The sequence below is a fragment of the Rattus rattus genome, chromosome 1, assembly GCF_011064425.1.
Source record: "Rattus rattus isolate New Zealand chromosome 1, Rrattus_CSIRO_v1, whole genome shotgun sequence".
NCBI classification, from domain to species: Eukaryota; Metazoa; Chordata; class Mammalia; order Rodentia; family Muridae; genus Rattus; species Rattus rattus.
The window spans coordinates 231,836,610-231,863,277 of record NC_046154.1 but is presented as its reverse complement, the minus strand read 5'-3'; the positions used below and the strand labels follow the sequence as shown (position 1 = coordinate 231,863,277).

Genomic DNA, 26,668 nt, shown 5'->3' with positions numbered 1-26,668 from the left:
CATTTGCTGTTTGTGAGGTTGTCTGAATCCCCTAAATATTATGGTCCCATGATTAGAGAATAAATAGAGATTGTGATGGAAACAGAAAAGCCCATGGAGGATCTTGGAACTACATATAGGTTTCCCATCAATTTCCAAGGGGGCTCAGTGTGGGAGAATTGCCCAGTTGTTTGCCTCTCACATATGAGGGATTTGAAATCTCAGATGGGGTCTGTGGAATGATAATGGCATGGATGCCTCCTCTGAGGGTTGAAGGAACTCTTTTCAAGACTTTCCAAGGACAAATGTATCTTTAGAATTTTTCCCATTGGAAAGAATTCACTAGAGCTGGAAGAGTCACATGGGGGCATTCATTCAACTGTCTGGCCTCATCACTAGGCAGAGGGGAATCCCATCCTTCCTGTGAAAGGAAAGCTCATCATAGGCTCATCTTGCCCTTTGGGTCTCTGAGGAACTGAAGATGTGACTTTGAAGGTTCCCTAAGACTCACACACATGACATTTGAAGGTTTTGGGACATTAATGGGTATACTATTTGCTGAACAGCCTCTAATCTACATAATAGCTGTATTGGCTTGTAAGCCAGAACATGTGAAGAACATGCTAAGAGATATGGATCATATGGATCATGCTAAGAGGTATGGACAGCAACATTAAACATCAACAAGCCATTTAGACAAGGAAAGTCAAGGTAAGACTTGCACTTGAAAAAGAGCCTCTGTTTGCAGAATAGAAGATGGCTTATACTCTAGCAGTATATACTTGACATGAAGTAAACAGTGTAGTAAGTTGTGTAAACAGTGTAGTAAGTAAGCAGTGTAGTAACTTGACATGAAGTAAAAAGGCATGAGATTTGGGGGTCAGAAAAGACGGCACATGGCAACTGCCCATCTATGATGGTGAAGTCAAGGAAGTCTAGGGAAACTTCTAGATTTCTGTATCCAAATGAATAGGTGCCAATAACAGAGACATAAGAGATGGGAAAGCCCATCGACCAAGTGCATATAGGCTCCTGGAGCTTAGGAGGGAAGTCCATATTGATCCATTCAGTATTGTTATCAAAGCATACACTAAAGTCTGAGAAAGATGAGGTAGGCCTGAAGAGGGAATTGTGGGGGTAATAAGTAATAGGGGAAGAAGTATAGTATTCCTTGGATGTTGAAGAATGGGAGGAGCCAAGATCAAGTAACACAGATCCTATGACATCATCATAGTAGGCCACAGGTCCTTCAGAATCGAACCCTAAGTCGTTAACAGGCAAACCTGAGACACACTACCAGCTCTTCCCTGGTGCTTTTTCCAAGCAGAATTCTACAGCACGTAGATCTGTGTTCCTTTCTTACTGACTCAAGGGAGGCTGCCCTTACCCTAGCTTCATAGTTAGAGCTTGATCTTCTTGGTCATTCTGCACATAGCAGTTTCTGATTATGTCAATCCTTAAGGGAACCAACATGGCATGATCTAAAATGTCTCTAACTAGACTACAAGTGGACATTTCCAGCACACGCTGGAGGTGGACAAGGATTCTGAGCCTCACGGTGAGGCCTGTGCTCTGGAGAGTGAAGCAGAGGAAATGGAACTTTCTGATGATGGTGGTTGTATTAGTCTACTTGGACTGCCACGACCAGACTCTTAGACTACATTTATAATTTATTTTACAGTCTACAGGATGGAAAGTTCAAGGTCAAGACAGTAGAGAGTCACAGTCCAGTGACAACTTGTTTCTTGCAGGAAGCACCCTGTGGCTGTGTCCTCACCTAGCAGAAGAGATGAGGCAGCTCCCTTCTACCACATTATGAAGACATTGATGCCATTGATGAAGAGAGCCCTCATGACTTAGCCATGTTCTAAACAAATACTACCAAACCCTAGGCATGTTCAACCGTATTAGTGCTATTAATGCTATTTGACAGTACTTCATTCTGACTTTGCCTTTGCCATGCTGAGCCACACTGTTGGCATTGGCAGGGAGGCATGCCATTTGCACCAGTGACTATGGACAGGTGTTCTTAGTAAGAATAAACATCCAGTGTTCTAGTAAGATGTATTTGCTTTGGCTTTCCAGAATGAGAACACTAAGCTGTGGATCATGGCTGCTTCTGTAGCATGGACCGTCCATTGGAATTCAAGCTGATGGGAACCAAGAGGAGAGTAATTGAGACTGGGCAAGTCTGGATGAATCCTGAAGAGCTTAATCAAACCTAGTAGGCAATGTCATAAGTGAGACATAGATGTGTGTTGCTATAAGCCATTAGACATTTTGTTATGCAACACAATCTGGTGATGACTGACTGTAACAAGAAGCTGAGTTATACCTATCAGCTCAAGGGGACTCAGTGTACTTCCTGAGACTCAAGTAAACTAGTCATCATTTAAATGCTGTGAGGCAGGCTTTTCTGTTACTTTCAGACAAAGCCATCTGCACAGCACATGACTACCATTTTCTAGTTATTCCCACCCCCATAAGCATCTTGTGCTTTTTTAGCATAATTTTTTCTCTATGGAGTCCTGCACCACCTGCTAGGCTTTACTCATCCCTAATGAACCAGATCAATGCTGTTTTCCTGTGAAGAGTTATTCTTATAAAACTTGTCTTTTTCAAGCACATTGCATTGCCATTACTGGTTCCTTAGATAATAGTGTGTGTATGTGTGTGTGTGTGTGTGTGTGTGTGTGTGTGTGTGTGTGTGTGAATTAAAATATAACTGATCACTTGATAATCAGTCAGGGAGATCATCCTTGAGGAAGACTCTCTCCCCTTCTTTCAGTATCCCCTAGTTGACTGTAGTTCTTTGTCTATGGGTAGGATTCTATGTGATTCCCCTTTCCATGTTAGTGTGTCTACTGTTTTTCTATTTCTTTGGGTCTTGTTTAGGTAGCTATATTGTGGAGGCACACTGAGGCTTCCCTGTCATTTCTAGGTGACAGAATCTCAGCAGATTTCTTGGTCCTTAGCTACTTCATCTTGTTCCTCGTGTGTGCCTGCTACCTAATAAGTGCTCAGGAAAGTCTGCTTAGAGGTGAGTCAGTTTTGAAATATATTCATATAAGGGATTGCTGAGAGAGACATGTGTTAGTTTAAGCATCCTCTCTGGCTTATAGGTTGCTGATAAAGTTAGACTACATGGGTAGCATTTATGCAGAAGCATCTGTCCTTGAGAAAGGAGGAAGATAGTAAGAACCTAAGACTTTCTTTATCATCTGATCAAGATACCCCAAAGGGTCAGCAGGCTCAGAAATTTGGCAGAAGTTTTATTTATTCAGAGACTCACAGAATTTACTACCCCCTGAGAATCATCCTTGCCAAGACTGTATGACTTTTGGGTCATATGCCTGAGAACTTGATGTCATTTTGTGGACAACTGACTTCAACCCGAACTAGCATTGATTTAGTTCTGGATTCCTGAGGCATTTCAAATGATAGCCGTCATGGAACCAGATAAATATTTCACAGATAAAAAAAAAACCCCACATCCCAGACAAATGCAAAGAGAGGCAACACAACAAACTCAAGGTGCTAAAATTTATACGATTTACCTGGAGTTTCAGTTCAGAGTCTCTGACTCCAAGCCCAATTATTTATTTATTTTATGGCCTACAAAACAAAATGTCATCTTCTAAAATCTTCCAAGGTTCTGAGATCAGATGAGATAATATAAATACAATTTTTATTTAGATACTATTAAAAGTAATCATACTTTTTTTTCCGGACTCATTGTGAAGGCATGGCTGTCTTGGAATGCTCTCTGTAGACCAGGCTGAACTTGAATTCAGAGAGAGCCTGTCTCTGGCTCCCAAGTGCTGGGATTAAAGGTGTATGGCGTCATATATATGTAGTAATCCTTAACTAGAGTTTGTTTTCAGTAACTTCACCTAATGGATTGAGAGACACAGATTCAAAAATTATATGTTGCCAGTGGAAGAACCTGTTTGGTAGAGAACATGGGTTGCTCAGCTAACTTTCACATTCTATTATGGATGGAGATGTGAGGCACCCACCTTTCAAAGTGCATTATATATTCTTATATACCATTATATATCTACCCAACGTCCCTTGACTGGCAACCAAGGGAAATGATAGCTCTCATTTACCAAAGAGTCATGATCCTGTTTCTTCTTCCAAATTTTAAAAATCCTGCTGTAAAACATTTGATTCCTTTTTTAAATTGGATATTGTTTTATTTACATTTCAAATGTTATCCCCTATTCTTGTTTCCTATCCATAAACCCCCTATCCTACCCCCTACCCCCTACTTCTATGAGGGTGCTCCCCACCCACCCATACACCCCTTCCTGCCCCCCTGACATTCCCTTACACTGGTGGGTTGAGCCTTGGCAGGACCAAGGACTTCTCCCATTGGTGCCCAACAAAGACATCCTCTGCTACATATGCGGTTGGAGTCATGGTTCTGTCCCTGTGTACTCTTTGGATGGTGGTTTAGTCCCTGGGAGCTCTGGTTGGTTGATATTGTTGTTCTTATGGGGTTGCAAAGCCCTTGAGATTCTTCAATCCTTTTTTAACTCCTTCAATGGGGACCCCATTCTCAGTTCAATGGTTTGCTGAGAGCATCTGCCTCTGTATTTGTCATGCTCTGGCAGAGCCTCTCAGGAGACAGCTATATCAGCTCCTGTCAGCATGCACTTCTTGGCATCAGCAATATTGTCTGGGTTTGGTTGCTGTATGTATATGGGCTGGATCCCTAGGTGGGGCAGGCTCTGGATGGCCATTCTTTCAATCTCTGCTCCAAATTTTGACTCTATATTTCCTCCTATGAATATTTTTGTTCTCCCTTCTAAGAAGCACTGAAGCATTGAAGCATTGCACCTTGATCATCCTCCTCCTTGAGCTTCATGTGGTCTGTGGATTGTATCTTGAGCAATTTGAGCTTTCGGGCTAATATCCACTTATCAGTAAGTACATACCATGAGTATTCTTTTGTGATTGGGTTACCTCACTCAGGATGATATTTTCTAGTTCTATCCATTTGTCTATGAATTTCATGAGGTCATTGTTTTTGATAGCTAATTAGTACTGCATTGTGTAGATGTACCACATTTTCTTTATCCATTCCTCTGTTGAAGGACATCTGGATTCTTTCTAGCTTCTGGCTATTATAAATAAGGCTTCTATGAATATAGTGGAGCATGTGTCCTTGTTACATGTTGGAGCATCTTTTGGGTATATATCCAGGAGTGGTATAGTTCAGCAGTACTATGTCCAATTTTCTGAGAAACTGCCAGACCGATTTCTGGAGTAGTTGTACCAACTTACAGTTCCACCAACAATGGAGGAGTGTTCTTCTTTCTCCACATCCTCGCCAGCATGTGCTGTCACCTGAGTTTTTTCTCTTAGCCATTCTGACTGGTGTGAGGTGGTGATTAATTCATTTTACCAGAGAAGATAGTGAGGTTCAGAGAGATTATGAATTTTACTCAAAGTTACACTGGTTATAAGGGAGCAGAATTGACTTTTCAATCCACATATGCCTGACTCAAAACAGCATGGTCACTCTCTGTTATTATTCTTCAGCCTAGTGGTTCTCAGGGGGTGGTTCTGGGGAATTCCTCTCCCCTGATGTATTATTATGACTTAAAATCTTTAAAAAAAGATTCAATATTTTTATTCAGTCAGAAATTGTGTTTTGACAAACGTACAGTATACATTTGAAGATATGGTTGACGCTGGCATGGATTTGGAGTTGAGTTGTGTGTTTGAGTGTGGACATTTTGCACCTGAACTCTGTATGTAGGTCAAATAAGGACATTTAATGGTTTGGAAGTGAAGTTGAAAGCCAATCATGAATAAAATAAACTTTAAATAAGCCAGGCATTTAAGACATAGAAAGGCAAATGGAGCTTGGCAGAACAGCTGAGGACATAGGCCAGGCTGACCCACTGTGGTTTGTAGGTCAGTCTGTCTCTTGACTCTTCTCATCTAACTCTTAAGGGACAAGAATGCTTTAAATATTTTTTAAATAGCTGGGAAAATATGGAAAAATTTAGTTCATATATAATCTGATAATATCTGATATTGCTTCTTGCCCCATATGGCTTGAAAGAGTCACCATCTGGCCTTTTGACAGTTCCCATGTAGGCCTTTCTTTCTCTTCTGTGAAGTAAGAGGGCACAGCAGCCTGATTTCAGGATCTTTTCTGTTCCTTCTCATCTCACTCATGTTAGTAGACATCCCTTACTTCCTGACAGGTCTTGGTGAGGTGCTGGGTCACACAGTAGGACAATGAAGAGGCCAAGGCAGGTTTGCCCAGAGGCTCCTGGACTCTGGAAGAATTGCTTACATCAGGGGGAAAAAACCAATTTTTCTGTGGATGAAAGCACCCTTGGGAGAACAGTTCTTCAGTAAACTGCACAGAGTTCCTGGCTTCACAGCATCAAAGCCCCCATCATGAGTCTTCCTGATTGTATTCCTTTACCTGAAAAGTGCTAGGAGGAACCTTCCTCATCATTGGGAAAAGAAAGACTTTCTATTTTCTGCTAAGAAAAAAGCCCCTGCACATCAGGAGTGACTGGGAGGCTGTTGTTTGAATCACTGTAGGCAGGTGACTTCCCTGATTTCAGGGATCCACAGTGGGGCTTTGAGCTTCAGGATCCACTGAAGAAGCTTCATGTCCGCTCCTCTAACACTTTGCCTTCTTATGAATTCCAGATGTTTGATTTTGGAGGTGGAGATGAGGAATTGTGCCCAGTGCATCGTGCCCTCTGTACTTTCCAATGGAGTCAGTCAGCAAGAGGCTGACCAAAGCACTGGAGACCCTGGCATGCTGTGGCTTTGAAATTTCCCCGCCCCTACCCACCACTGACTGCTCCTCTATCCTATCTGAGGTCTAAACGTGGGCATTTCAGGGCCCTTCTGGGAAACTCAGTGTCTTTGGCCTTCACTGGTGAGTTAGTAGTGGCTTTTCTTTCTGCAGTGCACTGGCCCTCTCCTCCTTTCCTCCCCACATCCTTTCTTTCCTCCCTGCTCCCATTGTGCTCTGGTGTCCTCATCTGTCACTGCTCCTGGAATTTAGTCTTAACTGTTAAACACCCCAAAACCCAAAGAAAGACAGGGGCCAGGAAGTCCTGAAAGTATGGAATTTAAATAACACATTTGTTTTTAGGTATATGCTTGCGTGTGTGTGTGTGTGTGTGTGTGTGTGTGTGTGTGTGTGTGTGTTTATGTGTGAGTATGTGTGTTTGTTGTAGTATGTGTATGTGTGGTGTGTGTGTGTGTCTGTGGTGTGTGTGTGCATGTGGCTATGTGGTGTGTGTGTGTGTGTGTCTGTGTGTCTGTGGTGTGTGTGTGTGTGTGTGTGTGTGTGTGTGTGTGTGTGTGTGGACAGCCTTGGGTGAATCTGTTTGAATCTGTTTGAGGGTAAGTGCTTGACACTTGGGTGCCCCAGCCTGCTCCACCCTGAGGCTACGGAAACAAAGCACAGCTCTTCCTTCCTCCTCCCGGATGCTCGAACACTTCCTCCTGCCCTGTGGACAGCCCTCATCACCATCTCCAGTGTGTTCAGCAGCTCAGTCCCCTCACAATGGCTATGTCACTTGCTTTTTCTTGACCCTGAGGGGCTTGGTCCAGCCTCAGGTTCTGGAGGTGATGTCTCTTGTCTCTGCCTCTGAAGCTAGGTTGACTCATTACCAAGGCCACTAGTGGGTTGGTCCCAAACTGTACAGTCTAATGAGATACCAGGGCCACACTAGTCTGCAGGAGCCTTGCCGTATTCTTTTGTGAAGTGGAGAGACTTCTGATCCATGGGGGTCACCTCCTGTCACTCTGTCAAAGTAGAAGCCCTGTGTAGTGTGGTTCAACAAGGTTTGCTGTGGGAATGGCTCCTTTGTTTCTTTCAGTCCCTATCAATGTTATCCCAGAGTGTAATTTTTCTGTATTTAGGCAACATGTATGGGCTGGGTTGTATTCATTTCCAAACCCCCAGAGACAGAGTGCTATATAATAGTTAGTAAACACTTGTTGACATGGTTGTCAACAGAGGAGTCATTTGTGAACCTGGGCACTCTGGATTTAATCAGGAGTAAGAAAGTGGCCCAGGAGGGAGTCCTGGGGGTCTGGGTAGAAGTTGTCAGAGGAAAAGCAGAAAGCAGCCAAGGAAGATGAAGAACAGACTCCAGGGCTGTGGGTGCCTCATGGTGGGCTTTGATATTTAATAATCCAGGCTTTGATTTCCACGCATGAGGCTCAGTTGCTGTTTCTGTGTTTAGGCTAATCTGGGGAAGGGGAGGAGTTCTTTTTCAAGTGGGGCCTTTAAAGAAATCTGTAAGGTGAGGACAGTAGTTAAGTCCATAGTTCTGGCCCCCTTTCCTGGACAAATTTCAGAGGGGTCCCATGCAGTGGTCAAGGGTCCCCAAAGCAGAAACATGTCTGTGGTTATTAATGCCAGTCAGCAGAAGAAGGAAGACATGTGCTGTGTGCTGGCAAGCTCTGGTGGTCAGGGTTGGCCTTTTCCTCTGAATTTCCTCCCAGAGATCATCAAGCCAGCCTGTGACATCCCGGCTAAGGGCAGCAGCAGCTCTGTAGGGCGCAGTATGGAGGAAACACACACTCTTCTACCAGAGAGGCATGTGTGACTTTTGGAAGGGTGAAGTGATTGTCAGAAGGAAAACCCCAAGTCACGGACATTCAGCCTTTGCTTCTACTTCGTGTGAGCATAAGATTATATACTGTCATCACCATCTTATAATGATGATGAACAGTGTCTTATGGAGATGCTGGTATTCACTAACCCATGGTGCCACCTGCTCCCTTTCCTCTTTCTGTCCCATCCCTATATTGTAGACATATGGTGGGAATCATAACTACAAGTGTTAAGGTGAGGAGGAGATTATTTTACGGTTGAACTAAAGTTGAATCTGGATACTTGCTGCTAAACTTTATTATGACAGAGACACAGTATTTAGACCAGTAAGAAGTTTAGCTCACCAAATTTGGCCACATTGGGATTATCATTGTATATAACCTAGGAAAACCTAGTTAGTAGTATGCCTGACTTACTCAGTACTACTCACTACATCGATGAGCTATTATAGTCTGACGGTAAGTTCACTTGAAGGAGAGTCTAGTCTTACATGTGTTATCAATTAGCCATGTGACTTTGAATAATAAATACAGTTGTCTCTTCACATCTGTGGGCTCTGCATGCATGGATTCAACACATCACAGGTTGAAAATATCTCAAAAGAAATTACATCTGTACTGAACATGTACAGACTTTTTTTTTCTTGCAATTCTGGCAACAATACACTGTAACAAATATTCACACAGCCTTTACGTCAAAAGTCTTATGAACAATATAGAGATATGGGAAGTGTACTGGAGGGTGTGTGGGAGTCACATGTAAATATTGTGCCATTGTATATAAGGAATTTGAATGTCTTTGTAGTTTGGTATCCTCTGGAGGATAGTGCCTATGCAACTAATTTCTGTGGACACCAAGGGACAACTATCTGTCACAATGGGAGTTTGTTTCTTCTTTAAGGATTGTTAGAGAAATTTCTTGGTCAATTTGTGTGTTTAAATTAACATACTGGCTTTTGTAGCTTAAGCAGAAATTAAGTTCTCATAGTTCTTAAGGCCAGGAAGTCAAAGGACCAAAGTATCAACTAATTTGGTCCTTAGGGTATTTTCTTAGCTTGTAGACAAGAACTCCCCACAAGGAGAGAAAAAGAGCTTTCTCATGTTCCGTGTGTGTGTGTGTGTGTGTGTGTGTGTGTGTGTGTGTGTGTGTACTTATAAGTGTATGCTTGCCCATATTGGTGCTTGAGGATGGCAAAGGTTGACATCAGGATGACAAGTTTGGGATAAGTGGCCTTATAAGAAGAACACAATGGAGCAGGCAAGATGAGTGGTTAGGATGCTGGGGCATTTGGTGATGAAGCTCCTTTACATCTCTGTGGACAGCAAGCAGAGCAATTGCAGGCAGGGTCCATGGAGTAGATATCTGCAAGGATCCTCTCACATTGACATGCTTCCTTTATCAAAGTTCTACCTTCTAAACATCCCATAACCTCTCGAAACTTTGCCATCACCCAGGGAGTTACCTAGAACCCCGTCCCAATTACACAAGCATTTTTTGGAGGACTTTTCAGGTCTGAACCATGTAGATGAAACAGTGATGAATTTTTGACGATTGCTCTGTTCTGATCAGTTCTTGAATGGAGGCAAGTTTCTGTCCTGAGAATGTTATGTTGTTGCTGTATTGTTGCACAAAAAAGTGTCTCAGGGGTCAAGGGTATTTTTCCTTTATTGGATTATGATGAAGAGCAAAGTCATATATGTGACTTCTCTAGGAATGGGAATGGTTAGGACTTCAGAATAGTCCTAGTTTGAATACTATGTCACGACAGAAGAATATGTAAAAACTGGCATCCTTGCCGCCCTTGGGGCCATGAGAATTGGTACAAGTCATGTGGAAAGCAACTTGGCAGGAGTATAGAGAACCATCCAAAGACTCCTACCCCTCGACTCACTTCACTTCTGGGAGTTTATCCCAAGAAAATAATCCTGAAGAAAGAGAAAGTTATACATGGAGGTGTCACGGGAAGCATTGTTTTCTAAGGATGAAAATCAGGAAATGGATAAGCCGCAGGTTGGCAAGGTTTTTCTGTAAAGGGCCAGATGATACACATTTTAGGCTTAGCAAATGGTGCAGCATGTCTGTAATATTCAAGTCTGTGTTAGACAAGACACCATAGACAGTGTATTGGAGAGTGGGAGTGGCTATCATAGGGCAAGGGGAAAAGCTCTCTGCCATCCTCCACAAGGGGACAGAATAGGGGTGATCGCTTACCAGACTGATGTGACTTCAAAACTCATGAAAATGGGGACTGTCGGGAGAACAGGAAGTGATCTAGGGAGAGCCTAATGAGCTTGGAAAGCACACAATGTGGGATAAATTCTGGTGCCCAACAGAGCAGACAATGGATGGTAAGTGATTCCCTTTGGCACTGAAATACAGGTCAGCAGCCCAAAGTCTGTCTACTTGTGTTGGCAGGAGTCAGGCTTTCTGGAAATACTGAACTTAGTGAAAGTTTAAGGATGGGATTGATGGTGACTGTTTCTTAGGTAAGTCTTCACACAGGTAAGGGAACCTGGCAGAAAGCCTCTCTCTGAGCTTGTGGGATGCTGGTAAGGTACAGCAAGAAAAGGCTTGGGATTTTCATGTATATGGTATGCATGTGTATGCATATGCATGTTTGCATGTACGTGACACATCTGTGTGTGGTGTGCATCCATGCATGTGTATGTGTGAAAGCTGGAAGTTGATGCTAGGAATCATCGTTGAAGATTTTCCCATTTTATTCACTGAAAAAGGCTCTCTCGGTCAAACCCAGGGCTCACCTAGATAGCTGGTCTTGCAACCCAGCCCTCACTGTTAGGGCTGACATTATAGGCGGGCTGTCATGCCTGTGTGTTGTTTTTGTGGGTTCTGGGCTCCCATCTCTGGTCTGAGTCTCACACTTTCAGGGCAAACACTTTAACCACGGAGCCATCTCACCAGCCTCTCAACTGCCTTTTAAGGGATTTAAATTTCCTTTAAATAAAACTGCTCACTAGGTCCCTAAATGCAATACTTTCGGTGTCATGTTAGATAATGTAACACTTCCCCATGTATGTATGTATGTATGTATGTATGTATGTATGCATATATGTATGTATGTGAATGTACACACTTCCCCATGATAAAAAAGAATATAAGGAGAACTTAAAAGTCAATAAAAAGTATAGAATGGGCCAGATTTGCTTCCAAGGTTATAGTTTGTGAACACTTAATCTAAATCATAGGGCATTATTGAATTACATAGATATGTAATAGATATAATTATCTATTACATTTGGTAAAATGATGAAGAGGATCCAGCAGTTCATAAGTTATTCTCACAACATGTGGAAAAACGAAGGTTACAGAATAACAAGTTCACCTTAAGATATTGGAGATGAGAGCAATGGAAATTCAGACAGGAGAACCTGACTAAATACGTATTTAACTGACTTTTCTTCAGGGTTTTGTCTGTATGTCTTCTGCGGTCTAATTGGCGTTTTGAATGTTCTTGTTCTGTTTTCCATGTTTTGTAATACTGGTTCATATTTCCCTCTCCTTCTCTCTGTTCTACACTCTCAGACATTTCATTCTGGGTGCATTTTTGGCTTACTAACTTATTCACTGTGTTTAAAGGAAATTAATGTGAACTCTGCATAGCAGGACACCATTTTCAGGTGACTGGCTCAGTGGTATTTAGAGCGCTTTAAGTGTGGTGTAGCCATCACCACTAACTACGTCTAAAATGCATTGTTATCCCAAAGGAGACCCTACAGTCATTACCTAGTCACTGCCCATTTGTCTCCCTCTCTTTGGTTCTTGGCAAACACTTGTCTGCATTCTATATCAATTTACCTATTCTGAGAATTTCTTTTCTTTTTGTGTTTTGAAATCTTATGTAGCTCATGTCTCCTCAGGTGCTAAGGCTGGGATGACGTGTGTATTGCCAGGCCAAGCTGAGATGAAACCATGTCATATGTGACACTTGTGCCTGGCTTCCTTAGTTAGCTTGGCACTTTCAAGGTTTGTCAATATTAGAGTATGTGCCCATAGTTCCCTCCATGTTGCAGTGTGTGTGTGTGTGTGTGTGTGTGTGTGTGTGTGTGTGTGTGTGTAGCACAAATTGCTTATTATTCATTTGTTGATAGCCTATCTATGGACTTTTTCTTTGTTAAAAAATAAAGAAGCATTTTTAGCATCTCATACAATTTCTGAGGCTCAAGTAATTGTGAGCTTAGCTAATGCTGGCTCAGGTATTCTATGACAAAGAATCAAGAGAATTATTTAATGATGAGAAAACCAAGGTTTCTAACATATACATTAGGAGATCCAGGTTTTGAACCAATATTTTGGATTATAGACTATATGATTGTATTACTACCTAGATCAGTAAGGGCTTTTCTAACACCCCCCCCATGCATTTGTAAGTAAAGACGGAAATTTAATTAAAGAATTAGTTCGTGCCATTGTAGAGTACTGGTAAACTCTAAATCTGTGGGTTAGACTGGCAGGATGGACACCCAGAGGTTTGTAGCCCAAGTTCAAAGACAGCCTGCTTGCAGAATCCCTCCTTGCTCAGAGGTGGTAAACCTTTCAGGTCATAGGTCCGTCAACTGTTTGGATAAATCCCACCCATATTGCAGGGCTTCTGCATCGTGCCTTACAGTTTAAATGCTAATTTCCTCTAAAATACAGAAAGGAAGTTGCTCTGGGATGAGATGAAATCTCAGAGCTATTTCACTTTTATTTCCCGAATTGTGGAGGATGATGAAACTTTTTGAGGTGTTTTTTTTTTTTTAGCCATTTTTATTTCTTCTATCAAGAGCTCTCTGTTTAGATTCCTAGCCAAATTTATTTTGGACTCTTTGATTTTTAAGTTTTTGTATATTCTACATATTATTCCTCTTTCAAATGTGTAGCTGTTAAATTTCTCTTCTAGCTTGTCTTCTAGCTTCTTCTTCACTTGATTGATTATTCCCTTAGCTGTACAGAAGCTTTTGAATTTTATGAAGTCCCACTTGTCAATTGTAGGCCTTTACTCCTGGGCAAATGATATCTTACTCAGAATGTTCTATCCTGCCCTCATATCTTGTAGGGTTCTGCCTATGTTTTCTTCTAGAAGTTTTATTACTTTAGGTTTTAAATTCAGGTCTTTGTGCAAGGTGATAAATATGGATCTAATTTGATTCTTCTGCATATGGACATCCAGCTTTCCCAGCACCATTTGTTGAAGATAATGTCTTTTCCACAGTAGATGTTTTTGCCTTCTTGTCAGATACTAAATAGAGTAGTTTCATGTACTCATGTCTGGGTCTTCTGCTTTATTCCATTGACCTACATGTCTTTTTTTTGGTGCCAATACCATGTTGATCTTATTACCTCATCTTTATAATGTATATTAAAGTCTGCAATGGCAATTGCTCCAACATTATTTTTTTTCCCTGAAGATTGCATTGGATAGACAGGGTTATTTTTTGTTACATACGAGTTTTGGGATTTTTTTTCTATTTTTGTTAAGAGTGTTGTGATTGTTTTGATGGAGAATATATTAAATCTTTCAATTGTGTTTGGTGTGATGGTCATTTTCTGTTATTAATACTAATCCACGAGCATGACTATCTTTCTATTTTCTAGCGTCTGTGTCTATCTCTTTCTTCCAAGACTTGAAACCTTGACACCTATGAACCCCACAATGATCAGCATGGCAAGAGATTCATGAAGGATGGGTATATAAATACCCAACATTGGCATTTACACGTTCATGGTAACCAGCAGCTATATTAGCGTAATTAAGGCCCACCTAACAGGAGAGAAATCCTGTCTAGTACTAGTAACCTAGTTAACTATCAGGGGCTAGTGGAGGCATGGGTATAAGAAGAGAATCTGCTCTAGCACCATTTTGCTTTAACAGCATTAAGAATCTTTTCTTCATACCAACATGTAAGTGTAGTGCTTACCACTTACCAAAGTAGCTTCTTTCTACAGCAACTGGAAACCGTTACAGAAGACCACAACTGGACACAATGCAAAAATCAATGGATTGTGTGGGATCCAGCCCCAATAGATAAATCTGTAGCATGGCTCCTGTACTGGTGCCTCCGGGGGTGTGGCAGAAGAGGTCATGGAAGTATTGTAAGATCCAGATTACCTGCAAGCCTGCTGTAAGTCTGCATCTCTTATAAATTACTGCACAAACAAGGCCATAACAATGACAATATTATTAGACATACTAACACAGAAAGGGGACACTCTCAGAGGATCCCATCCCTAGACACTGAAATATAGGTAACTAATGCCCGTGGAGAGAGGGAGAGTTAGCCTCTCCCAGGCACGAGACCTCTGGTTTGTTATCCATGACACATCAGTATTGAGGTCAGTCCTGAAACCACATACACACAAACAACAGAAATGGGCTCAGCAGATTGTACTTACATATTTGTACGTGTGTGTGTGTGTGTGTGTGTGTGTGTGTGTGTGTGTGTGTGTAACAATAGTAATCAGAGAAAAAGAGGCTATCAATTTGAGGAGACATAGGAGGAGCTGGAGAGAAAAAAGTGGAGGAGAGAAGTGATGTAATTGTATTTTAAGATATAAAACAACAATAACACTCCCCTGAAAACCTAGAAAGTCACTCTATTTTTAGTGTAAAGAATGAACTTAGTAGACTTGAGGACGACAAGACTAAAGGCCAGTTAATTAGGAGGCCATTTCCATAGGTCAGGAAGCTGAGGTCCTGGCTGAGGGGCAGGAAGGCCTGATTTGAATGCTGGCTTAGCTGCCAAACCCTATGGCCTTGGTGGGTTATACAAACTCTCTGTGATCTCAACAGCTACCCCAGTCACTGGCACACGGGACTTTTTCCAAGCATGGCATGAGATTGTGTACATGTCGGGGGAGGGGGAGGGCAGCCACAGGCTCTTGAACCTGACAGAGAACCGGGCGATGAAGTGCTGTGCATAGTCCATTTTTTAATAGTGCACTACGAATCTAGTCTTAGATTCTTTCTTTAAAGAAAACAGAATGAAAAGCATTGGGACTTCTGAGTGTCTTCTCGTCTTTCTGGACCACTGACTATCTGGCGAGAGTGGACATTAGGACATGAACTAAGACAGAGAACTGCTTGGCCTGGCCCTGGGTCTCTGCGCCTGTTCATGTATAGAGAGACCAAAACCAGCCTTGGGTTTTGCTTCTTACTTTGTTTTCCCAAACAGGGTCCTTGAGTGGCTGGGACCTCTCATATTAGCCATGCTCACTGGCCAGCAAGCCCCACGAATCTTCCTGGCTCTACCTCTCCAGTTCTGGAGCAAACACTTTAGTAACTGAGCCAGATCCCTAGTTCATTGCTTTGATTATTCTTTGAGATACAATTAGGCAGGCAGTCCCGCAGGGAGGGCAAAACCAAAGAGCATTCCCCATGTACCTTTAAATCTGCCACACTATTTTGACAATTCAGATTCATGATACCTGTATTAGATTCAGTCATGGCTTGGGTTTGGATGTAAGACCATCTAGGGACCATTCATCCAGCTCAAGCAAATGGAGCCTGCTGCTTGGAAAGCAAAGCCATGCTTAGTTTTAGGTTCTCTGCAAACTTACCCACGATACTCATTTGAGTAGACCTTAATGGCGGTAAGTTACCCAGAAGGCCTATAAAAGAGCCCAAGGGATAGGTGGTGAAGGGAAGGGTTCCTCCTTAGAGTCACTGTTGAGAGTGGGTAGTGGCAGTAACTAACTGGGTCTGGCTGACCTCAGAGGTGACTGTGGCTGGAGAGGGGTGGCAGTGATGGGGCCATTGCTATGTCCTCTGTTACATCGGTGTACTTCTTGTGACCCAAGCCGTGGGAGGGCTGCAAATGGGGAGGCCGATTCATTATTTCTCTGGGGTCTCCCTAGCAGAGGTTAGAAACTGATGCTTGGTGGGCGTGAAAGGGAAGCCAAACCTTTAGACTAGCAGGGAATTTGTTTCCTGGTCTAACTGCAGCCACATGTGAGGGTATTGAAAACATATGTGCCTCTGATAAAAGATCACAGTCAAAGACCAGAAAGGAACCAACATAGCATCCTGTTTCCCATCAGACCCCTTTGCTTTCAGATGCATTGTGTTACCAGAGGTTGTTTAGAAGCACTGGGGCAGGGATGGTTCAGGTTCCAGTAGAGCCCTTTTCAAGTTCAATTACCTGACATCCTTACCTAGTGAAATCAGTCATTTATCATAGCTGGTTCCAAGCCTGGCAGCCAATCAAGCCACCTGAATTGAATTCCCAGGAATGGCTACTACAAAGTGGACCGATTCATATGCAGCTGCCCTTGAACACCTTCTGAACTTAGAGATGAAAAACTGCAGGTTTACACTGACTGTGTTTGAATAAGGGGACCACGCTGAGCTCCCTAGAGCAGGGAGAGGGAGCCTGGCTGAATTACAGAACTATAGGCAAGGAAAGGGATTGGTCGTGAACAGAAGGTGGTTAAGGATGAAAAGTCAGGGTTTTGCAAGAGCACATGGCTGTGGTCAGAGCAGTAATCATGCGGGTGCATTGACTCTTTGAAATGATAACCTGTCAGAAGTTGAGAATCTCTACCGTATAGTGCTAGGGGCATCATGCACTTAATCTCTCAAGCTAGAAATGGAGAGGTATCTACAACGTCTCCTTTTCCTCTCTCCATCCTTTCTTATTCAGAAACTATGCATGTTAGTTATAGCCGGATGTGCAGCCAACAGCCAGTCTCCCTTGACCGTGGCTGCTATGTCCCCATGTTAGCTTAGAAGTCAGGAATCTGTGCTCAGCTGGACTCGCAACAGCTTCTTCACTGGTCCTTTGATTAACAGACTCTGCTATCATTCATTCTCTACTATGCTTCAGGAGTGAGTATCCTTAAAAATTTTGATCAACTTGCCTGCTTAGGGAATATAAAACTTAAAAAAATGCAAATAGGATAAAACACAAACATGTTAGAATAGTCCCTAAGGCCCTTCTTAATTGGACTGGATTTCTCCTCGCAAGTGATTTAGAGAGAGCAGCAATTCTTTGAGAGCCTTCCCTAGAGGAGGCAGGCTACAGGTCACTCCTGTTTCAGGTTAGGTTTTGGGACTGATTTTCACCCTCGCAATGTGGTACAGGTGATATTTTGTCAGCTTCAAGCCTGGGCCTTTAGAATCTTTCATTTCCTTTCTCCAGGGTCACATACAATTCCCACTATGCTACTTCCATTTGTACTCAGTTATTGTGCGTACGTGGAGGAGGATGTGTGTGCACATTCATGTCTGTATGCAAATGTGTGCATGTAGAAGCTAGAGTTTGCCTTTGGGTGGCTCTCTTCAAAGGCCATTTACTTTGTTTTTGGACAGGGTCTCTCACTAGGACGTGAAGCTCATGATTAGGTCAGGCTAGACAGCTGCTGAGCTCCAGGGATTAGCATGTCTCCTACCTCTCCAGGGCCACAGTTAGGACAACATGCCACCCTGGCTTTGTTGTTGTTGTTTGTGTTTTACATGGGTGCTAGGACTTGAACTTAGGTCTTTATGTTTGTAAGGCAAGTACTTGGCTGACTGAGCTCTCTCCTTAGTTTCTGGGGCCAGTTTTTAATTTTTAGTTGATCATTGCCAATATGCCAGGCTTGCGAATGACTAATCTACAGTACATTAACCAGGTGACCATCAATGACTGGTTGACTGTATCATGACACTTGGAACCTAAGAATCTCTGAGCTGAGCCCCGGTTCCTAATCCAAAGGTCATTGTTTGTAGTGGAACAATTATTGCTCTAAGTCTCTGAGTTTCAGGGATAATTGGGTATACAACAATTGATGGTGGGAACAATCCCTTGTCTCTCTCTTTGAGCAAACTACACCCCAGTTCCAAACACCTATTTTTGGAATGGGTAGACTTTGGCCTTCCCAGTTTTGAAGATTCAGTCCTGCTTTACTGGTTCTTCCAATTAGAATCATATATGAGATAGAAAAGTCTGCCTTTGGAGTTTTCCTTTGTATTTTGTGAAACTGAAGACTTGCATAGCACATTGGGCATGCTCTTAAGATTTCTCTATGAGAAGAGCCTTTCCCCTCTGCCTTCACCTAGAGAATTGCTGCTTCTCTTTTACTTGAATGCTGGGTTCCTCTCATTGTCATTGCTGGATGAATAAATAAACCAGAGAAACCCTTCTTGATCCATCTTATATTGCCATGGTTTTGGCAAGTAAATCTGTTATAGCAATTAGTATTTATTATTAATATAGCAATGATAATTCCTGGAGAAGTGTGTGAGTAATCTTGGCATACTAAGGGCTGAGAACGGTGTCTGCGATGTACTGGGTGCACACCAAGGTGATGTGTTGAGTGAAGAACAGACAATAAACAAATGAAACATGGGGAGCAGTTGAAGATGCACCTATGTCTGACTGTTCCTTTCATTAGGGTCACACGAAACAGTAGATTATTGGCTTCTGGCTTTTTTGATCTTTTGTGAAGCCGAAGTCTTGAGTAAGTAAGTTAGGTGGATGGGATGTTGTATTGAGTCTTAAAGAGGTCACAGGAGGTGATATGAGTAGCCATATTGCCTAGAAGAGTCTGAGTTCTGCAACTGAGGGACCTGGCCAGGAAGTTTTACCTCTGCAGTGTATTTCTTTCTGTGAAAAGAAAGATTTAGTAGGTGATGGTTACTTACCTCTGCTCTGGCTTTATTTACATATGGTAGTAGCTTGAACTATTCCGCCTGTAGTATCTAGGTGGGATGGACAGATCTCACGTGTCTTCCTCTTTTCCTGTTTCTAAGCCCAAATCTCTTTGTACCATGGAGGTGGTTGTGGGGCCTCCTCTGTTTCAGAATAGAAGGTTCTGTGTGGACCACAGTTGCCTTCTTTCCCATGGATTCCCATGGAAAGTTCATTTGAGGCATCTCTATAAGCATTTCCCAGCATGCTTTCATCCCTTCCCAACATGCACATTCCTCACAGTCTTGCCAACAGTCTGAGACTCTTGTATGAGTTGTTTTGTTAGAACTTTGAAGGCCCATGTGCGAACACAAGCATCACTAATTCATTAACAGAATTTAATACTAGACAGCAGAACTCTTGATAAATAGGCTTTCTCTGTCAGTTGACTCACAGTGATTTCTTTAGAGGTTTTGAGTTTTTATCCCCATCTAAGCATGTTTAATAATTTGTTTTGCAGATGTGGAAATTAATGCTTAGTATGGTCCAAACTCAGGCAGACATTCACCTAGTTTTCTGATTTTTTTCCCCCTACTGTCTCAAAACACTGCTCTTACTGGGAGAATGCTCAAGATAGTTTAAAAACTGGCTACATTTGTGTGTGTGTGCATGTGCGTGTGTGTGTGTGTGTGTGTGTGTGTGTGTGTCATACCCTTGCCACCGTGCATGTGTGAGATCAGAGGACAATTTGTGGGAGCTGGTCCTCTCCTTCTTCTATTGGGTCCAAGGGGTTGAAATTAGCAGCAAGCTTGATGGCTAGTGGCTTTCCTTGCTGAGCTGTCTTGCTGATATAAGACAGGTACATTTTGATTAAAATGGAAAAAAAAAAGAGAGGCGAACACAGCTCTAGGGCTTGGGGAATTTTTAGACTTGCAGTGTAGGGTCTGTGAGAAAATGCAATCTGTGGCAGGAGTCTTTGAGAGGGCTTAAGGGAGGGATATATGAGGCCCACCTTGGCAGGCAAATCTTAAAGAAACCACTGTGTTTTTCTGAGTCAAGTTTCTTCAAGAACACAAGAATCCTGCACAGTCACAGCTTTGTACACTAGTATCTCTAGCCCCAAAATCCCTTCATCATCTCCGAAGGAGACCCACATTCACTGAACATTCAGTTCCTACTTCCCGTAGCCCTTGCCAGTCACTAGTCTATTGTTTGTCTATGAATATACTTATTTTGCATATTTCATGTAAGTAGAATCAGACCCTATGTAGCCTTTTGTGACTAGTTCATTTCATATAACATAATGATTTTAGGTTTATCTACATTATAACACAGGATGTCAGTTTTTAGGTGATAAAGCAGAAAGCTATGTATGTATGTGTGTTTATAAACATGTGTATATATATATATGTGTGTGTAGACATGTTATATGTGTTGTATTTGTGTTACATGCTTGTGTACATGTGTGACTACATGAACTCACATGTGCATGTTTGTGGGCATGTGTGTGCACTTCTATGTATGGTTATGTGTGTGTGGTATGCACATGTGTGTGAATTTCATTACAGCTTTTTTGAAACCTACATTCAAGTTCTCCTTAGTTGGAGAAAGGCCTGTGGAGTCCAAGCTACATCCCAGGTTCTAAACTAGGAATTCTTCTAGGTCTTTAATGACCATGCTCACAAGATGAGGAAGATCTGAGGGCTCTGTCAGCCTCACAAAACATTCTAGCTCATTGTGTGATTTTTTTTCTTTTTGCCACAGAAACTTTTACAAACCCTTTAGCAATATTACACGAAGGAGGTCTGGACTGTAGAGATTTGGGGGGGGCTGTAGTGTATGAAATTTATATGTGCATAGCTACCCAGGGTCAAATTGAAGTAGAGAAAAGGACAGAAAAATTAAATTCATAGAAGCTTAGGACGTTCCTTGACTGTGTGCCGGGGTATCTCCCATGGAAGGTGGTGGGAGAACTCAGGAGGGTAGCTACAGGAAAAGCTATTGTTCTCTTTAATCTGGTAAGTGTGAAGGGTGCTATGCTTAAAACTTGTTAAAGAAATGAATGAGCACTACTGTGCGTATGCTAGCGAGTATCATCTACTGGTTGGTTGATTACCGTTCTCTTTCTTAAGCTTACTTGAGCGTCACCAGATGGAAGTCCCCATAGGCTATGTGTGAAAATGAATTAGACTTCAGTGAGAATCATGACCCACCAGATTCTTGAATATATTTGTGCCAACTAAAATGTTTCCCCCTGCAGAGAAATGCCAATTTATTGGACAATGAGAGGTCTCAGATGAGCTGGGTTCTATGGTTCCTACTGTCATTAGTAAGTCAAATGGAAGGGAACATTATTAAACATTGTCAGCAAAGACAAGGAAATGCAGACCCAGGAAACTCACATAGCATCCAAGAGCTCACAATTAAGTGACAGAGTTAAAACCCAAACTTCAGGAGTGTCCCTGCAAAGATGGTGGTGGTTCCCAGCTTAGGGAATAGCACCTCCTTTTGGTGGCAGGAAACCTCAAGGGCTAAAAGAAGTAATCTCTTGATTTTAGAAGTTCTCACATCCAACTCCATTGTTTCATTCTGCATCTGAAGAAGTTAACTTTTTTCTTTTGAATTTTAGAGGTGCTTCTTCAGACAAGAAACTTGAAGTTCCAACTTAAAAGATGATTAATGCACTGAGACAAGGAATCTTGACATACAGCTGCATTGTGGGAATGCTTGCCAGGAGAGCCATTCATCTTGGAAGTAATTGCATATTTTACTTGGCTTTGGGTTTCTGGAATGAGATCTTTGGGAAAGGGCTTTTAAATTTTACACAAGTTTCAAACCAGTGGTGATCTTTGCATGAACGGAGATAAAGACATTTATCTCAATAGAGAATGGAGGGTTGATGAGACATAAATTCTTCCACTCAGCACCTTGTTTTGGACTTTCCTTTCTGGAGCTCCAGATGGGGGCTGCTCTCTTGTGAGTAGTCACTGGGAAGAGCTACAGCCAGCAGGGCATACAAATGCTGAGTCTGGCCCTGGACACAGCTTGAGATCCTGGTATCTGGATCCTTGAGATCTGGGAAAGTGTCTTCTACTTCCTGTTCTCTTCTTAGCTGTTTTTTAAATGTCCCGTGGCAAGAAAATCCCATGAAGGTAGCAAACATGTCTTCCTTAGTCTGGCTCCCTTAGTCTCCTGAAGCCACGTCACATGTCATATCTATGACGTCATGATGTGCACATGCTCTGCCGTCAGTTGTGTGGAACCCTGCATGATCAGCACAGTCTTCTCTCCAACAGCACCTTCCTGGTGGTTTCATTTCTTCTGGAATATTTCTTCACTGCCTGCCTTCAGGCGAATTGCATTCTTAAGTATGTTCCTTCTCTGTCCTATTCTTAAATATATATTTTTATTTTTTGAGATTGTATTATAATCTCCCATGTGTCTCCTTGCTCTCGTTCAAATTCAAAATTTCTTTTTCTGTGAGTGATGTTCCATAATTTGTGTTCACAGACAGAAGCCCCCCTCCCCCACACAGGCTTCTAAATGCATAGGTCTAACCTCTTCTACTATCCTTATCTATGCATTTCCCTATACCAAAATACATTCTGGCAAAAATTCTACAAGTATATTGAAATATATCATATTAAAGCCAAGTGTGCCAAACATATCTGGTTAACTTGGACTTTGCTTAACTCTTCAGATTTGGTTTTGGTACAGCACCTGCCACACGCACTGTTCAGTTTGAGCTCCAGGCCTGAGTCGTTTTCAGAACCTTTCCGTCTTGTGCTTTCCACACGTTCTCCTGCCTAGAACCATTTATCTATGGTCCTTTGCTTCGGTCAGCTACCCCTACTTCATCCTGGGTACTCCTTTCTCATTGAAAACTTGCTCCAAGCACCCTCTCCAAGCTGCGAGTCCAGTGCACTGAGCTCTATTCCCTCATTGTGTTCTGTTTTCTTTTCTTTTCTTTTTTTTTTGGTTCTTTTTTTCGGAGCTGGGGATTGAACCCAGGGCCTTGCACTTCCTAGGCAAGCGCTCTACCACTGAGCTAAATCCCCAACCCCTGTGTTCTGTTTTCTTGTCTCTCTCATTAAACCAGGAGCTCTTCAGGGGCTGAAAGTATATCCCTTGTACCTAGAATAATAATTAATTATTTGAAATGAGTATAGAAGTGGTGGCCAGGTCTTTTCTTTCATATACTTGCATGCCCACAGGATGAATGAAAAAGATTTAGACTAAATTTATTATTCTCCAGTGGACTTTCCTGCTACCTCCACTAGACCGCTACAGTGTCTGGTTTTCTTGAACATTTTGTGCAACCAGGTTAGCCGTGCCCTCTATTGCAAACACCATGTTCTCAGGTGAGTGTGATGTAAGGGTAAGGAGTTAGATTTACTGTCCAACACTTGGGATAGTTCTTATTGCAACAGTCTGGCTCATTTCTTCAACCAGTAACACCCTTGGCAGTTAGTGTCTTCTATTGGTCTGGCTTCTCCCAAGTGAGTGCATTGCCTTTAAGAGACCAGAAATGCAGGAAAAAAAAACCCACCATCAAGAATAAGTGTTCCAAGGTCAGTGAGATACAGCTCAGTGACAGAGCAGCTAGCTTACACAAAGATTTGAAACCGAGAAAGGAAATCCAATATAATCTAGATTGCTTTCATTTCTTCTCTACGTGTGCCACTTTTCTAGAGAGGTGACAGATTCATAGGTGAGATCTTAATAAAGGACTGCCAAAATGTTCGGTACCTGGATCCTCAAATATCTTGCTTGAGACAACTGACCAGATCAAGGAAATTTATGTGATTATTAATCGTCAAGAGAGATAACACAGTGAAGGATTTCAAAGAGGATACAATTAGAACCCTTGTTGCATTTACTACTCACCCACTGTGCACTGGGTCCTAAGACTTGTGAGATAGCAGTTATAAGAATGCCTAATGTCTTGACTATGCTGAGTGTCAGTGCTATGGGACTCTGTTTCTTTGTCATGTGTGTGTGTGTGTGTGTGTGTGTGTGTGTGTGTGTGTGTGTGTGTGTGTGTTTGTGTATGTACCTAAACTATGGCCTTGTACAAGCTAGCTAAGTGCTTTGTCACTGAGCTATATCTTTGACCTTGGAACACTTATTCTTGATGGAATTTTCCCCTGCATTTCTGGTTTCTTAAGGGCATGTTCACTTGGGAGAAGCTAGACTAGTAGGAAACACTTATTGCCAAGGGTGTTACAGATTGAAGGGCTGAGCCGGGCTGTTGTAATGTGAGCTATCCCAAGTGTTGGACATCTGACTCCTTACCCTTATATCACACTCACTTGAGAACATGGTGTTTGCAATGGAGGGTGTGGCTAGCCTTGTTGAGCTAAATATTCAAGGAAGCAGAACAGTGTATCAGTCCAGTAGAGGTAGCAGGAAAGTCCACCAGAGATATTAATCTAATTAATATCAGTATTAATTAGATATTTAATCTAATTATCTCTGGGATAAATTTAACACTTTATACATTCCATACCTTAATAAATAGTATGATTCAATTTTAATTAGAGAGAAGATGAGACTTGCCGTGTGGATGACTGCATGCTTGGTGCTGAAAGCACTCAACGTTAATCTGATGTTTATGTGTCGGATCTTTAGAGCTGGCAAGAAGGGCCTGTGTTGGCGATCTGCAGAAGCAATGACCAGACCTGGCTGGATTGCTTTTACGTTCCTCTATTCCAGACAGCAGACTAGTGATTCATAGTGTGTCACAGAGATATAGAATATGTGATCATGAAAGTGGACATGGCTTCTGCAGACCTCCTTAGTCTTCGAAACAATCCCAGAACAATTTGATTACCTTCATCCTTGAGAGAGGAGGTGAAAATCCCCCAGGCTGTCCAGCGTCAACTGGACCTGACCGTCAGGTTCATAGCTTGCTCTGATACCATACATAACCAACACCCTCTGTGCTTCATTTCTTGCTCTTGCTACCCTCTGTTTTCCTTGAATGTTTCGTGCAGCAAGGCCAGCCACACCCTCTCACTGAAAATGCCATGTTCTCAAGTGAGTGTGATGTAAGGCCAGGGGTTAGATTTGTTGTCTAACATTTGGATATAATAGATGAACTTTTCAAACTACTTAGTATAATATTAATATCATTATTTAACCTCCATACTTATCTTTCCCATGTGACACATCTTTAAGCAATTAGTGATAGAGTATTTCAATACATTAAAACCCCAAGTGACCATAAAAGTGTCCTAGGACAAATGGATGAGGCTTAGGCAGAAGAATTACTAAGCTTGGATAACATGGAGGGTAAAGGAGAAAATACAAGGTCATGGATATACGAAGATTACACTATCTATCCACTCAAATGACTGCAATTATGACTGATGGGAGGTTCTAATATGAGAAACAAAGAACAATCAGAGGAGAACTCATTTTGACTACTGGTCTTTAAAGACCACTTGGTTATGGCAGTTAAATGCCTGGATAGCAGCTTCAAGTCTTGGGTCTACCCCTTTACTCTCTTTGAGACCTTGGAAGATTTACCTAGCCTCTTCATGCTTCAGTATCCTTAATTTAAAGGTAATAATTGTGCATGCTTTAAAGGGTCATCTATGACAAGGATAGAGTGAAGTGATTTGTGTTAGGCTTCATAAATGCTGGATTTTAATTGCTATTATGCTTAGGTGTGGGAGGAACCTTTTGGCTAGGACCAGGAGCATGATAAATAGTTCAGAGATAGGTTTAGTCTGTGCTACTCACAGCTCTTCAAAAAAAATGAATGTGAATACAAAATATGAGGAAAAAGAAGCTACCTAAAATGTATAGGATCAGAGTGAAGAATCACACTGAAAAATTCTCAATTACTGAGATCACTGAAGAACACACTCCAAGGACCATGGCCTTCTGAAAGAACTGATTCAGTCACCTGAACAACAATTTTTTTTTCCAAATAGAACTAAGGCATCTTAAAATAAAGGATATTTGTATTAAAAAGCTAATGAAACTGAAATCGGACATTAAGAGCAAGGAAATGAGGGAAGACATTAGTTATAGACTGAAACAGCTCTGATTGACACAAAGCAATGTCTATAAACAAGTGGAACATCTTAGTTTCAGTTAAGACTTTATGGATGGTAGATACACTGGGGAGGTACAAAAAGGCTGTTATTAGTGAGGACTAGTTTATCTATGGTTACAAGAGGGGTCAGTAGGACAAGGGGGAACAGAGCAGGTGCATGCTATATTGATAAATTGGGTGATGCCAGCATGAAAGTGCTTTTAACTGAAATGATTTTATCTAAATATTCTGTAAGATTCTTCAATGGTAGTGACAAAGTCTTTTAATCACTGATAGCAATTCCTGTAATGTCTATTTATCTTTACAAGTAGATCTATAATCTGTCTGATCTATAGTCTGTCATCTATCTATCTATCTATCTATCTATCTATCTATCTATATCATTTAATACATAATTTTTTA

The 26,668-nt window shown here is 41.9% G+C and overlaps 1 long non-coding RNA gene across 1 annotated transcript; it reads left to right on the top strand.

Moving 5' to 3' along the window:
• The first annotated feature begins 4,801 nt into the window (after positions 1-4,801).
• Positions 4,802-22,546, top strand: LOC116911631. The gene is made up of 4 exons (XR_004389331.1): positions 4,802-4,910; positions 6,664-6,898; positions 21,830-21,954; positions 22,497-22,546. It is a non-coding gene; the product is annotated as an uncharacterized LOC116911631 (long non-coding RNA).
• The last annotated feature ends 4,122 nt before the right edge of the window (positions 22,547-26,668 follow it).